The sequence below is a fragment of the Lagopus muta genome, chromosome Z (genome assembly GCF_023343835.1).
Source record: "Lagopus muta isolate bLagMut1 chromosome Z, bLagMut1 primary, whole genome shotgun sequence".
NCBI classification, from domain to species: domain Eukaryota; kingdom Metazoa; phylum Chordata; class Aves; order Galliformes; family Phasianidae; genus Lagopus; species Lagopus muta.
This window is the reverse complement of record NC_064472.1, coordinates 66,514,079-66,529,102: the sequence shown is the minus strand read 5'-3', so window position 1 is coordinate 66,529,102 and position 15,024 is coordinate 66,514,079. Positions and strand designations below refer to the sequence as shown.

General features: G+C 39.7%; 1 long non-coding RNA gene across 1 annotated transcript; it reads right to left on the bottom strand.

The window, feature by feature from the left end:
* Positions 1-10,095: 10,095 nt before the first annotated feature.
* On the bottom strand, positions 10,096-13,602 carry LOC125686752 (uncharacterized). Its single transcript, XR_007373888.1, has 3 exons — positions 13,525-13,602; positions 11,675-11,802; positions 10,096-10,755 (listed from the first exon to the last, which is right to left on the bottom strand). It is a non-coding gene; the product is annotated as an uncharacterized LOC125686752 (long non-coding RNA).
* Between the last annotated feature and the right edge of the window lie 1,422 nt (positions 13,603-15,024).

Below are 15,024 nucleotides of genomic sequence, written 5' to 3'. Positions count from 1 at the left end.
GGTCTGCAATCATCCACTGGACAAATATATTAAGGATGCTGGATACAACAAACAGGAAGGACACAAGTTCAAACAGTGTTATGAACAAGGACAGTTAAGAGAGAAGTTGGCTAGGGACGCAAACGATGCGGGCTTAGTTCTGGAAGGACAGCTTGTGCTGCCCTTGTGAGAGAAATGCAGAGAGGAAAGAGACTGCCTCAGCAGCTGGAGATCACGAATTGGGGTATAACCCAATGTACCTGGATTGCACAGCTGACCTGGGACTACACTGAGCCTGTGTTGCGTGAAGCATAGGTCTGAGGAGCCTAAAATGTGTTTCTGATAGCAACGTTAGTAAAATATTAGAGCTGGAGAAGCTTCAGAGATCTTGCATTTTGGCATTTGTGCGCAGTGATGTCCAGGCTCACACTGCATTATGACAGTATTATTAAACTTGCTAGCGTTTGTTGATGGGTACTCCTGCCCTGCAATTTCTTTACATAACAGGAAGAGCTGTGTCTCTGAACCAAGGAGATTAGGAAGTTCTGCAGAGTCTTTGTACCAAGGAAACAGGAGGTCCTGCTTGGAATCAGTCACTGAGTATGTAACACGCCTCTTCAAAACTTCTGCATGTGTAACATAAGTAATGCATATAAAATGAAGATCTTTTGTGTAAGCTATGCATGACAGGAGGATTACCCCCATACTGCTATTAAAGAATGTCTTCTTTCTAACACTCTAACTTCAGTCTTAGAGAGTTTCCTCTAGATCAATCGTCTTATGGTATCACATTTACAGGTCTGGAAGAGCCCAAGCACTACCTGCTCTATGACTTGGCCAGTAAGCAGCCAGGCAAAGGTAACAGGGTGGTTGAAAAAGATCTGCAGAGCAATCAAGGGACAAATAAATCGTAACAGTTCATGTGAAAAAAATGGTTAAAAAATTATCTCAGTGCCCTAAGAAACATCACTTGTATCACAGTGGCTTCATTCTCTTCAGCTCCAGACCATCCAGACCGAACTTAGTGCTACTGTAAGGCAATGTCTGAGTGAGAATAGCAGCTCCTGGCAATGACTAATCTGCCAAGTCAGGTTTGGATGCAACAGCTAACATAACACATTTAACAAAATTGAAGAAGGCACAGAAAACTGTATAGACCAGAGAAATAGACTCCATATCATTGCTAGTGCTAGCAGGATCAACTAGATTTTTTTTTTTCCTCTGAATTTGGTGGGTTTGTTGTCTGTTTTCTTCTGAACTTGGGTACAAATTAGCAGAAAGTAATAGGAATTGACCGAAAATACCATGACAACGTAGACATCTGGCAAAGAGCTTCCAGAAGAAGTTCAACTGTCACCTGTTATCATCTGCAAATGTGCTCACTGTGAACACTTCCTTTCTGCAGAAATGGATCGTAAAGAATGGATGGATGGATATTTGTAGTGGACCTCTCTAACCAACCAGAAGGCTTTGGTGACAGGAGACTTCTCAGGCAGACTGTGACTGCAGCTTCTGGATGACATAAATCAAGCAGAGCTGCTGTGGGATTCTGATACCAATTCCAGACCTCACTGGTTACCATTTAGAGTAAGGATGAACCAGTGTTCAATTCACTGTAAGAATGCATCATGCTATGCACTGGAAAACCATATGGAGAAGTGAGGATGCCAAACAGACTTGAATTTGAGGTCCAAAGCATTTGATTGCTCATGTCTGTAGATAGCCTAAGAACACTTCCTAACCTGTCTGAAGAACTGAGAGAGAATCAGAATAAACCTGCTGCACATTTCTGCCATCTCCTTGGTTTGGGCTGTGCCTCTCCTGCTGGGAAATCTAAACTGCATAATATTTGGTGGTGATATGCTGCTACTTAAAGAGATCAAGCACTGAAAAGATGGTGGGGGAGGACTGTTCTATTTTTTCTTTAGTATGCTTTTCACATCCTTTGTGCAAATAGCAAATGGCGGGGGGGGGGGGGTGGGGGGGGGGGTGGGAAGAGAAAGATTTGCTATTACAGGCTGACTGGGTAATGTTTGCCAACAGCAGGAAGGAAAAATAGTAAAAAGTTGGCCTGAAGAGTGTGCTTTCCCTCCTGATGCAGGTGCAACTTAGGAAGCAAATGTAGAAAATATATTTCACTGTATGGCAAAAAAGAACTTAGAAGCAGTAAAAGTTTGTCTGGAGTGCAAATATTCCTCCATTTGATCAAGGTATGACAAACAACAAAGAAAGGATAGGATAACTTTAATCTACATATACATCTATTTAGAGGTGACATTTTTAAATGATACTCATACCACACATGGCTCTTGATTTGTACCACAAACAGAATCATCTTGCAGACCCAGTGGTATATGAGGCTGACTTTATAAGGTATGCTCTCATAAGCAATTCAACTCTGTTTACAAAATAGATTTCATTTCCATGCAAACAAATCCACAAACAACCCTACAGTATTGTTAGGCTAGGATGATGTAAGAGGAACTATTTCACATTGAGCATGTCAATGTTCAGTGTTGTGTTAAAGTGATATAAAATATTCAGCTCAACATGGTTGAAGAGTGGCTTGACAAACCTCATTCCAGCTTCAATTCTTTGTTTTCTCCAGGAACCTCCATGTTATGTGTTTACTGTGGGCAAAGAAAATTAGGATGATACAGTGAGAGCATCAAATTTATCTGGAAATACTTACATTAGCATGAGGGAACACCTCTTCTCCCTTGAACAGCTTGCCTTGATTCTCAGCTTGGCATTTTAACAATGGGCAGAATTGCATTTGGTGTATTGCACCTTGTGGGATTAAAGCAAGTCTAAAGAAAACTGCTACACAGCATCTGTCATCTTTCAAGCAGATTGTCAACAAGGGCAGTGGGAAGGGAAGAAGGGGAAACTTCGTGGGGATGTTTAAAACCCTCCAGATAAACTGTCGCTTTGAGCCTTGACAGCTCAAGAACTTGACACATGTGTCTGTTCCCCGGAGGCTGTCCCCTCTACACTTGGCAAGCTGCTCACGGCTGCTGAGCTGTGACGCCACGGTGCTTGCCTGACCTGACATAATGGGCAGCTATTTACTGCAAACAAGGTAGATGGGAGAACATAGACTTAAATGATGCTCTGGTGTAAGAAGAAATTCACTAGGGTATCCAACAAGCCAGTCAATCTTGAGGGTTTTTTCTTCCTTTCTTTATTTCTTTATTTCTTTCTTACTTTCTTTCTTTCTTTGTTGTGGTTTTTTGTTGTTGTTGTTGTTGTTGTTGTTGTTTTTCTCTTTTTTTCCTCCTTTCTCTCCCCTTTTTTTCTGGGATCATTTATTCCTTCCCCAAGGAACAGGTGACAGTAGCATAGCACTAAGCCTTTGCTCCCTAGATCAATAGAGAGGGTTAAGGAAAAAACTGCAGGACAGTAAACAGAAAATGAAATTTGAATAACAACACCAACAGTTTGTTGTGCTCGTTTTTCATCTGTTAGTGTGAAAAGTAACAGCGCCAGACCCTGGAGGGTCTGCAAGAATGCTGTCAGCTTCATTCCAACATGAAAGCACAATCACACTCAATTGGTAAGAGCAGGTGTCAGAAGCTAGAGTGAACCACACAAATGCTGTGTCTATTACATGAATCCAACTGCATCTGTGTCAAATATTTCTTGTATAACACATTTTCATTCACCTGTGAATGCTTTAAGGGGGATGTGCCCCCCAGTTCTGCCTCCTGCTGTGGCAAGCATAGCAGCAAGTTCAGAAGATGAGTTTTTGTTTTAGCATGCCAGCTGCATAGTACAGGCATCATTCTCCATTGATGTAAAACACTAACAGCATTGATCCAATATGCTGGTTTAAATCAGCTGAAAAAGTCATCCTGCTTGGCAAATGCAAGCGTACGCACACACACTGTGATTGCACAAAGCTTATGCGTGTGTGGCATTTTCATATGTTCAACAAAAGCTGAGGCGTAAGGGCTCTACATTTCCAAACCCTTCTGTGTTTTTATTGTGTTACTAAGTTTTGCTATTCAGCTTGAATGTCCTTGGATGTATAAAGTAGAAAGGCGACAAGAGAGCTGTACAAAAAAAATTATTTCATTTATTCACTAAAAAAGTTTCTGATTTTGTAATCAATATTTGCAACTGCTTGCATTCATATGAAACCCACTGTCTCTATGATACTTGCCTGAACATCGATTGATGAAGTTCTCAACAAAATGCAAAATCTTACACCTTAAGCATACTCATTTCAGAAGAATTATCTAAGACATATCATAAGGCTCCGGAGACACCTTCCAGTGGCCTTCCAGTACTTGGAGGGAGCGTATAAACAGGAGGGAGAATGGCTGTTTACATGGGTGGATAGTGATAGGACAAGGGAAAATGGTTTTAAACAGAGACAGGGGAGGTTTAGGTTATTTATTAGGAGGAAGCTTTTCACACAGAGGATGGTGACGCACTGGAACAGGTTGCCAAGGAGGCTGTGGATGCCCCATCCCTGGAGGCATTCAAGGCCAGGCTGGATGTGGCTCTGGGCAGCCTGGTCTGCTGGTTGGTGATCTGCACATAGCAGGGGGTTGAAACTAGTTGAGCTTTGTGATCCTTTCCAACCCAGGCCATTCTATGATTCTATGATAAATAATATACACCTACAACAGTCTCTTCATGCACATGACCACCTATACATGCGACTAGTTAAACTATTGTTTACTTCCCTGATGCACTTTTCAGACCAAGACTCCTTTGAAGCCTTACTAAAACCCTCAGCTAGTGTGCATAATTTAGATACTAATTACAACTAGGAAAGGATACTGCTTCCTGATGAATTCTATTAAATAAGACTAATTACACAGGCATCTCACTAATGGTTACATTTAAAAAGAGAGCTCCCACACCATTTACTTTGGGATAATTAACCCTCAGACTTTATTCAGCAGAGCTGCAGATGGGAAACTGCAGAAGTGTTGCATGGTGGCTTCTTTCAGTAACCTGGAGATAAGTCTTAGGGCACTACTGATACAACAGCAGTTGACATACACTTGTTCCAGCCTTCTCTGTCTTGATATAAACCATCCATTCACTGTACACCATGATTTCAGCAAGAAAGAGTTAGGATCCCAGGGTATCTTAAGAAAAAATTTCCTTATCAAAGACCTAAGAGGAGAAACACAAAGTATTGAGAGTTCATTTGGCATGTGCACTTTCATGTACATGTAGATAAAGCAAAACAAAATTACAGTTATACGTGGTCTTGTACTATCTAGCACGTTAACCAATATGTACGATAGTTTATCTGCATATTGCTATGACATAGGTAATTATAAATATCTAAAAGATGTGTTAGACAATTCAAAATTTAGGATTTGGAAACAAAAGAATTTTATCAGTAGTCAATAGTTTTATCAGATACTGAAAAGCATGTATGTTATGAATAAGTAGTAAGGGATCAGTATCACTGTGAGTTCATATTCTGAAGAAAATTCAATTCCTCAGTTCACACACAAGCCCCTTCTACACTGAGTTACACCGCCTTCTGCCACTATTTTTGTTGCTTTTGTTGCGATACAGCAGAAGCATGCACTGAAAGCCATTTGGGTAAAAGCCATGTTTGTGCATGTCTTCACAAAGCACTTGGTATACTTCAAGAAGAATGGTAATTAGCAATGCATGGATTTTTTCAGTGGATGTTGAGTTGAATGATGAGCGATATCACACGTTAGTGATCTTTACTAAAGGCATCACAGTATCACAGTTCCCACAGATGATTGATTACGGAATACTGTGGCAAATGCTCTACCTTGAATGAATTCAGTCTCCATTTCATTTTTGTTCCTCTCTTTTTTCTTTTTCTTGCATAAAGATTTTTTTTTTTTTAATCTTAGGACTTAAGTAATTACTGTGCAGACAAGAGAAGAATAACTCAAGCAAAAATGTTGTCATGAAGTTTAAGTTAGGATGGTCATAACCCAAACAAGAAATCCACTATTTACCTTCAGTTTTATTGTATTTTGTTTGAAAACTAAGCCCATTTTCCTCCAAGACAGCTGACCCAAAACTCTCAGGCTATACTGGATTTTATCTTCCCATCACAGAGGAGTATTTGAAAATTCAAAATGAAGGACAGAAAGAACGCTAATTACAGACTTACCCACTGTTGCCAAAGTTTCCCACACTGTCATAATTACATTGAGAGAGTTAAGCAGAAAATTGAAAACATCTGCAGAGGGAAATGCCTGTACATTTGTTTCAGTTTGTACACACTGTGCAGTTATTTCAGTTTCAGGAATGACTGGAAATAGTTTTCTCTGTTCATAAAAGGGCTGTACAGAACAAAACTCTCCTGCTAGAAATTGAACAAAACACTCACTGACAGAATTTTTCTGAGACACAAGGCTATTCTCCTGCTTCATGTCCTGACACAACATGACGGAAGTCATAATCTGAAATACGTATGTATCATCAAATTTTGAATGATAACAGCATTAATAAGGTCAGTGTTAAAGTGACACCAAGAATGGATCTAAAGGGGAAAAAAAATGTTGTAAAACTCATTTCCCCAGTGTATGTCCGAATTATCTTTTCTATATAGGTCTTTATCTTTGGAGACCTGCACTGCAGGACCTCAAGGGGACTTATCAGAAAGCATTGCCTGTTTCATTGCACCTTACAGTAAATCCAGAATTCCAGCTGTGTGCTGTTGGTATTTTCAGCCAGAAGAAAATCCTTGGCTTTATCTGCACATTTTGGAAGCTGCCTACTAATTTACTAAAACAGTGATACACTAATGCCCTGGTAGAATCCACCACTTGTAGTAACAGTAGGTTTCAGAGGACAGAGCTACACTGGCTCTGGAAGAAATGAGTTATGTGTTTGATTCAGCAGTGTATTGGATATACTGTCCTTCAAAAGTCATCTACTCCATGTCACACTCCACCTGAACATGGAGAATAATTTAAGCAATCTTAGGCATTGCAGGGCCATGTCTGAACATTCACCAAAACATTTCCATGGAATTCAAATGCTTTGCATTAATCTGATGTCAGAATTGGAAGTCCCAATAGCTCTTTTTTTTTAACCAGGAGAATATTTCAACTTTCATGTCTTTCTTCAAGATTACTAAGTTTTGGCTTTCTCACAATTTATGAGTTCATGCATGGGCAATACAATTTCATTTTCACAGATGTGACAAATTTTCTTCAGCGAGTTTCTAAGCTTAAGCCTATGTTTCAGTATTTTGTTGTATGGGGGAAGCCCTTGGTGTCGTCAAGAGGCACTGGATGACAAATGTCTTCTCTAATCCCCGTGATGTCCAATTTTCACTTGACCATGCAGTTCTAAGGAGTGTTTGATATTCTTTTCATAGAGAGGAGGATTTGCTGGGGAACTGAAACATTTCAGGAGTCCCTGGATCCCAATTAATAGCCTCACCACATCCTTGGGCAAGGAAAGTCATGATGTCTTACTGTTCCTGCAAGGTGGTGCTAATCAAAACAGGCTAAGCCCATGAAATCCAAAATCAGGCAAAACACTATCACATCCAGAAGATAAAGCCAAAGACTCAACAAGAACTGTATTTCATCTGCTTATACTAAGGGTAAATCCAAAGCGCATCCTCTTCTCTTATGCAGATGACTTTCTGTTCTCTGCCACCTCCACTCTATTCTTGCTGAAGTGTGACGTCTTTAACAGTCTTGCTTGACCTTAACCCTCCTAATCAAAGAGAAGTTTTCCTTTCCATAGGTATGCAAATACATCATTGTTGTACCAAGAGTTTGCAGTGCTCAGAAGACAGCTCTGGCTTCCAGTTGTTGCGGCTTGGTTGATTCTATCACCAGCAACAGGGCTTCTCTTCCCCACCTTTCCCTCTCCCTGAGGTGGAAAAAGGCACAGAGGAAGCAACTAAGATAAGGAGGGATACCTAATTTACTACAATTGATAAAAGAATGTAAGACACTATGATACAAAAAGGAGTTCCAGATAATAAATCAAACAAATGGGTGAGAGAAGAGTTCAGATAGTGTTGCTTGCTATGCTAATGGAAACAGAAGAGGGATTTTCTTCCCCATTAGTGTGCTATTCTACATCTTCTACCTGGAATTGGACATCACATGGGGAGTACTGGAGACTTCAGGGTCTGCAGTTTGTCTCTTTTCAGTATAACCTCCTCTAGGTACACTGAGAGCTGCAACACATGTAAGCTGACACTTCTGACCCCAGAAGTACAGTTCCCTGGCACTGTGCTTCAGCACTAAAACAGCTTGCCACATGATGTCATGATATGGAATACTGATAAAACCGGTACACCAATAAAGTGTAGTAATTGCAGCTCTCCCTTTCATAGTTGCTGGCATTCTTCAAGGAGGAATGCATATCTTACTGACTCTTTATGTCCTATCAGCTTGTACGTTAGAAGTATATAACACAAACTTCTAATTTGTCCAGTAATATCCAGCTCATTACTGACTTTTGAGTCTATAAATTACAGCAGTCTAATACTATGGAGCACCCACGGGTGCATGTTGATGGATCTCCACTTTTCTCCTGGGTAAAGTCTATCAACAGGTATTCAAGAAATCACTAGAAAGAATTTCTGAATTTCTGATTGAACAACTAACATAGGAAGATCATATACTTTGTTTTAGTATCTGCTTTTATTACCTACCATTCAATTTTCAAATGTTTCCCTTTATTTTTTTCCCCTGGGTCTGTCCTTGAAGGAGACCTGACTGTTTCACATGGTAGTGAAACACACACATTACAATCAAGGCACATCATTGGGTTCACACACTGAGCACAGATATCAGGCACACTGATATGTCCAAGGGGAAGCCTAGAATCAAAGGGCAACAACGGCTTTTGTATTTTGAACTTTTCATGGGGATTTGTGAAAATCCAGGTAAAATAATTCACTGCTTTCAAATAAAGAAAGAGGGAAACCTTGTATTTTCACATTTGCCAACAAAACTCCTTTTGTTTATTGTATGTCTTAAGCCAGTAATAAGTAACAGGATCCAGAAAAAAAATGGTGGAATGTTTAAAGCCAGGTTTCTAGATAGGGTTTTAACATATGAAATGTGTTAATTATCTCAACTTAGTAAACTGACTGTAGACAATGATTCAATAGAAGAATATGACTGGTTCAATATTCACTCAATCTGTGTGTCTGCAGATGATATCTATGTTCCCCCTAGTGTTGGTTCACAAGCGTACTTCCATTTTTGTGTCAAGGCCTCTGGCTTTCTCCTTGAGTAGTCTAGACTCTCACAAACACCCCTTTTAGCTACTGCCATTTAATGAAAGACCAGCAGAAAGGAATTGACATTGGTGCCTTTTCAGATAAAATAAGATTTTAATTATGCAATTCATATACTGAGCGAGCTCCAGTGGTGACATTCTTTAGGAATCCAACTGATTAATATCTGTATTAAGGTCAGGCAGCTGTATTCAGAGGGAAAGCTATACTTGTGATGCCAATTTCCCACTGTCTCTGGACTTGGTCAGCCGCACATAGGGGCATCTCCTTTGTGCTGGAAGAATAGTGTCCTCTGTGGAGGGCCGTTGAGGAAGAATAGTAAGTGTTGCATGATTTTGTCTGGATCCTCACAGAAATGCACAGGGCAGTTAGTACATTGTACCTTGAGTCCAGGCATCACCTATGCATGCGCTCTACAGAGCTGGGAGCCAGCCAAATGGCTGACTAACTGTGTGTGGGAACCAAATCGCATTTATCACCTCATTTAGGTCATCAAGCTCCTAACATGAGTTTGGAGATACTTTAAATCTAGGGAAGAGCCAGAACAGTTTTAATGCCCTTTGAGCTCGTGCAAATATCTGGAACATATGGGAGAAGTACAACAGCATGGGAAAAAGTGGACAGAAAAGCAAAGCTGGGTACAGAGGTGAACTGAGTAAAAGTCAGTCTAAAAGCAACATCCCTTGCTTGTTTTGTAGCAATATCTAGGTGTGAATGTTTAGTTTCATAAACTCTGTCTGCAAGTGTTGAAACCTTCACCTTGAGCTCTCACTGGCTGCATTCCTACTGCTTACACAAAAGCAGAGTTTATGTTAATGCCTAGATCCTCCCCTCCCCCCCCCCCCCCCAAAAAAAAAAGAAAGAAAAGTGTAGTGATCAGTATACATCATCTTTCCAACTGCCTTGTCAGTACATCAATTAATACAATTGAGCAAAAAATGTCACAAGCCCGGTGGAAAAACCTTTACACAGCCTTTCAGGGGGAAGTTTACTTCCAGCTTTTTTCCCTTGCATTAGCTTCTGTCATCCACAAAACAACAGAACCCAGTGGTGTCAATTATATTTGATTGACTGAGTAAAGCACACACACAAATAAGCGAAAACAATGGACACAAAAATCTATATATGACTCCCCTTGTCAGTGAGAATGCCTGTCTTCTCCATTTTCATGCTGCACGGTGTCCTGCTGCTACAGCCTTAAATGTTTCCTTCAGCCCCCAAACTATCACCAATTAAGTTAGCAGGGTCTTCAAAGGTGTCAAATGACTCCCTGGGCAATTGGCTGTAACTGCTGTTCAATAAATGAGGTCTAATTTATCAGTTTAACTTCACTTTTAAAAACCTAATGTCTCCTGGTACTGTGTGCCTTTTGCCCACTCTGCGAAGAGATGCCTGCCATGTCGCATTTTGAAAGTTGTGTGAGCTCTTGTTAGCAATCAGATGTTCCGTCCATCATACCTTTTCTCTCCTTCTGAAAGAGGCATTTGAATAAAATATACTTGAGCAGTATGGACTTGAGTACGTTGTGCCTGAATAGAGGACCCCTAGAAAAACAAATGAAATGAATTAAGCATAACGTGGCATTGTTTTGGGTACAGAACAGTCTGATCACAGGTTAAAACAGTTTTTTACTTTGTCCTTTTGGCTCTGCATGAAAACAATATTTCGAGGGCTTTTTTAAGTGTTTGAGATGCAGAAAATCTCTGGCCAGATTGGAAGATGCTTTTGCAGTGAATAGTCTTCAAGAAATAAGGTAGCAAGTAAGGCTGTAATAATAACAGGCACGGACCCCAAAGGCCATAATTAGTGTGTGCCATGGAAAGCATATGGATGAAACAGAGAGATGTGGAAAGGGCAGGGTGTAAAAGACTACAAAGATGTAGTGGATATAAACTCATGTTACAGAAAAGCAACACTTTTTTTCCACCATACAGTATGCTCCCAATACAGACAAAGCTCGTGGTAAAGCTGAAACCACAGTTTTCACACGTACAGCAGTGATAACGGAAATCTTGGTATCACATTTACACGTGGCAGCGTTAGTTGCACGTGTGACTAATAAAGTGCTACTTTAATGTTTCAATTTTTTTAATATAGATACTGAACTGCTCAGTGAGACAAAGACTTTCCCATCTAAGTGTCTGTTTCAACATAATGTTTTTTTGCTTTTTTAATCAATACAGAGTTTGAAATCCAACGAACGACTCTTTCTTGCACCACACAACACCTACACTCCACTGTCTACTGGTCATACTGTAGGTTGTGCATAATGCATTATTCACATTTTTTCCTTAGCTTGCATTACTTCTGTTTTGATCCAAATACATCAGCAATACACCTAGTCTTAAGCTTAAAACTTTATTTTAAATAACTGTAGAATCTTAAGGTTGAGTTTAGTTGAGATTTGTAGAAATCATTGATATTTATCTAAATCAGAGGAAATATTTTGGATTCCAAACTTACAAATGGTACAAGAAGAGATGGTCTGGCAAAAGCCTAGGACACTGCATTTCCATATTCAGAAAGGCATCACCGTCAGAAGAGATCTCAGAAAGACCATCTCTTCAAACAAGAACACTGAGAAGGAGAGTCTGTGAGTGAAAGAATAACAGGAATACATAAACAGGATTTATAGCAATTAAACTTCCACACATAAAAAGCTATCTTTTCTAAATTCAGACAAAAGAGAGTAGGAACTCTCTTCATCTTACATACAGATAGCAGGGCTATAAGTAGAAAGGAATGACTTAGTAATGATGCTTTGTCTCAGAATACCTTTCTCAACGCTGCAGACTTCATTTACATTTAACGAACACAAAAACCTAACATGTCCCTTACATCCTCATGAAGTCTTACTGAGTTTTTGTCAGTGTTGTTGTGCAATGTTTCTGTTGATTAAATCATCACTAGTTTGTCTTCTTATCTATGATTCATACCATGATCAGCTGCTCTTCCCCTCCCTGTCTCATTTTTAAGTATGAAGCTGCCCACTTGTAGCAAAGATTTTTACTAGTATCTGTGTTATTAAGCTAGTCTTGTATGACTAAATTAATTTTGGCTCTATTACTGTAGCCTCAGGCTTGTCTGGTTTTTCCTGTAGAATATCTGGAGTCCCTTCTGCACCTTGGACAAGTGTCATAAGTAACTGCTGTACCTTTAGTGAAGGATTGCTAAGAAATACCACTACCCGTGGCAATCTTACAGAAAATTCACCTGCAACCTCAGAGTTGGTATTTAACCTCATTCAAGAAGAACTTCCTACCATCTAATATTTTTGCAAGTTATTTACTAATGTCATAATTCCTATATTAAACTCTACCTTAGGTGGTAATTTTCCTTGTCAGTGTTTACCAACATTTCCATGAACTTCAGGAAGTTTTGTTTCATTTTCTCCACATGATCAGTTGCTGAAGAAATTTATTGAACCTGGTGAGAGTAAGTTGCTTGGGTCACTTATTTTCTGCTAGCAATAAACTACTTTTTATCAGCCTGCAAAGTTGGATATGGAATAACTGTTCTCCTATGAGCACTCACTGCTTGGCTTGCAAACTCGTGTGCTTGCTTCTTCTATTTTAAACTTGTATTGAACTGACAGAGTTAAATGTAAATTTGAATGTTACTTCTTTCTTTGATATGATCACCTCACTCAATGTCACTTTGTATTGTGCAGATGTCTCCATCTTAAACTCTGCTCTCAGTTGCAAGGAGAAATAAGAAGGAAGACAAAATTCCCTTTAGTTACACTGCATGGTGGTTCTTGGGTTGAGTGGAATGCAGCTGTCCCAAGAGGTTATCTCTGTAGAAGGAAATGTGACCCTCGGGTATCTAAAACAGGCAAATATAGTTGTTTTCAGTATGAAGGCAGCAGCAGAACACAATCTAGATTTAGTTGCAGGCAAGCCCAGCAGTTTTGAGCTCTCTGCTGCATGGACTTGCCCTGTTAAAAAGGCAAGTTAATATATTCTGTAGCAGAAAGTGGATTTCTACTGTAAAGTAGTTTCAATTAAAAACAAAACAAAACAAAACAGTCACACAGACCATTTCTGGGACTAAGAGGAAAGGTAGAAATGTCCTTGCATTGTATGTATCACCACCATAAATAAGTGATCACCCAACAGCCTATTGGTACTGTAAGGACCCTGCATGGTTGTTCCAGTTCCTGATTTGGGAAAGGAAACCCTAAAGCTGAAACTGAATAGCAGTTTATTTTTACACCATAAGCAAAGCACTCAGTTACAGAGTCAGGTGTATTGATCTGTGATTTGTTAAAAGATATTAAAGTGTAGCATGCACAGTAGTTTTTCATCTCTTACCTCTTTGCAGCTTAGAGAGGTGGCAGACTGACTGCTCACTGCTTCCTGATTGCTGTCTTCCTCTGAGCAAAGCCTGGCAGGCACCAGCAAGCATAGCTCTTCCTTGACCTTAGGAAGACAGGAAATGTTAGCATGTAACAGCAAACAGAGCAGAGATTTTAGGACCCTATCTACAAACATGACTTGTGACAGCTCAAAATAATGAAATCCAAAACAAAAACATTTGCTTCTCTTTTTTTTTTTTTTTTTTTTTTTCCTCCTATCCTCTCACTCTCTGCTCAAGTTGTGTTAGTAGTCTGCTTTGCTTTGCTGATCATGCCATAGAGTCTCACATAATGCCCATGTGAGGGTAATGTGCTCAGAGCAACAAAACCCCTCCCTGGTCTGGGAGAAAATTGGAGTGCCAGGAGTACATGGTAAGCAGCAGTTCTTGATGGGGAACTAGAGCAACACATGGACCCCAGACAATAACAAAAGCCAATACAGTGGAAACTATGCCAGAAGTTCGAGATATCTCACTGATATTTCCAGTGACGCTGCCCAGAATGGGAGTGTTTCCCTTTGAAAAAAGATGCTATTTGGTACACATTTCAAAACAAACAAACAAATAAATAAATAGTAATGGTAAAGAATGTAGTGGTATTTTTGTAATGTAGATGTTTTTTTTCCTGATTTAATGATTGAAAGAATCCACTGCAGTGCTGTGCAGGAGTATTTGTAGCTTGGCTGTAGCTTGCAAAAATTCCTGTATTCTTAGCACATGAAAATTGTTATTTTAAAAGTATAATCAGAATAAATAATCATAAACTATTATACATATATAGTCCTTGATTTAAAACTGCTAATAAGCACACAATAGGACTTATTCAGATTACAGAACCCTCCTGACAAGCTTCCACAACATGCTCCTGCCCACCGATGTCCTACACTGCCTCTCCTGCAGCATGCCACTCTTTTCAAGGCATTTTCAGCGACAAGGTAACTTTTTTTTCCCTGCTTTTTTTCCATTAGTCTCACACTTTGCTACCAGCTGTGGTTCCGTCAATCCTGGCTGCATGTTCTGCAGCCACCATTTTGACATGGTATGATCCCAGTCCTGTTGGTAGTACCAAAAAAGCTTTCAGAAATGAATTTTTTTTTTTTTTTTTTTTTTTTTTAGCAGATCCTGAGGTAGCTGTCGTGCTGTGGACTATTGCCCTCTGGAGTTCAAAGCTGGGATGAGCGTTTTCTTTATATAAAATATCTGCCCTACTCAGGCAAACTTGGTGCATTTTATCTCTTTTCAATCCACTCAGTGATCCTTCACACAAGTAGGAACATTTGTTTCTGCCTTGCCATCAGCCCGGCATCTCTGCTTTGCTGGTATAGAGAAAACTGAAATATTTTTTACTTGAAAATGAACTTTATGCTTCAGGGCCATGCCAGTGGTTGAGTTGGCAATCTTGACCCATTGCTAGTGCTTATCTTGACTTCAGAACCTTTTCAAATAAGTTTGGAAGT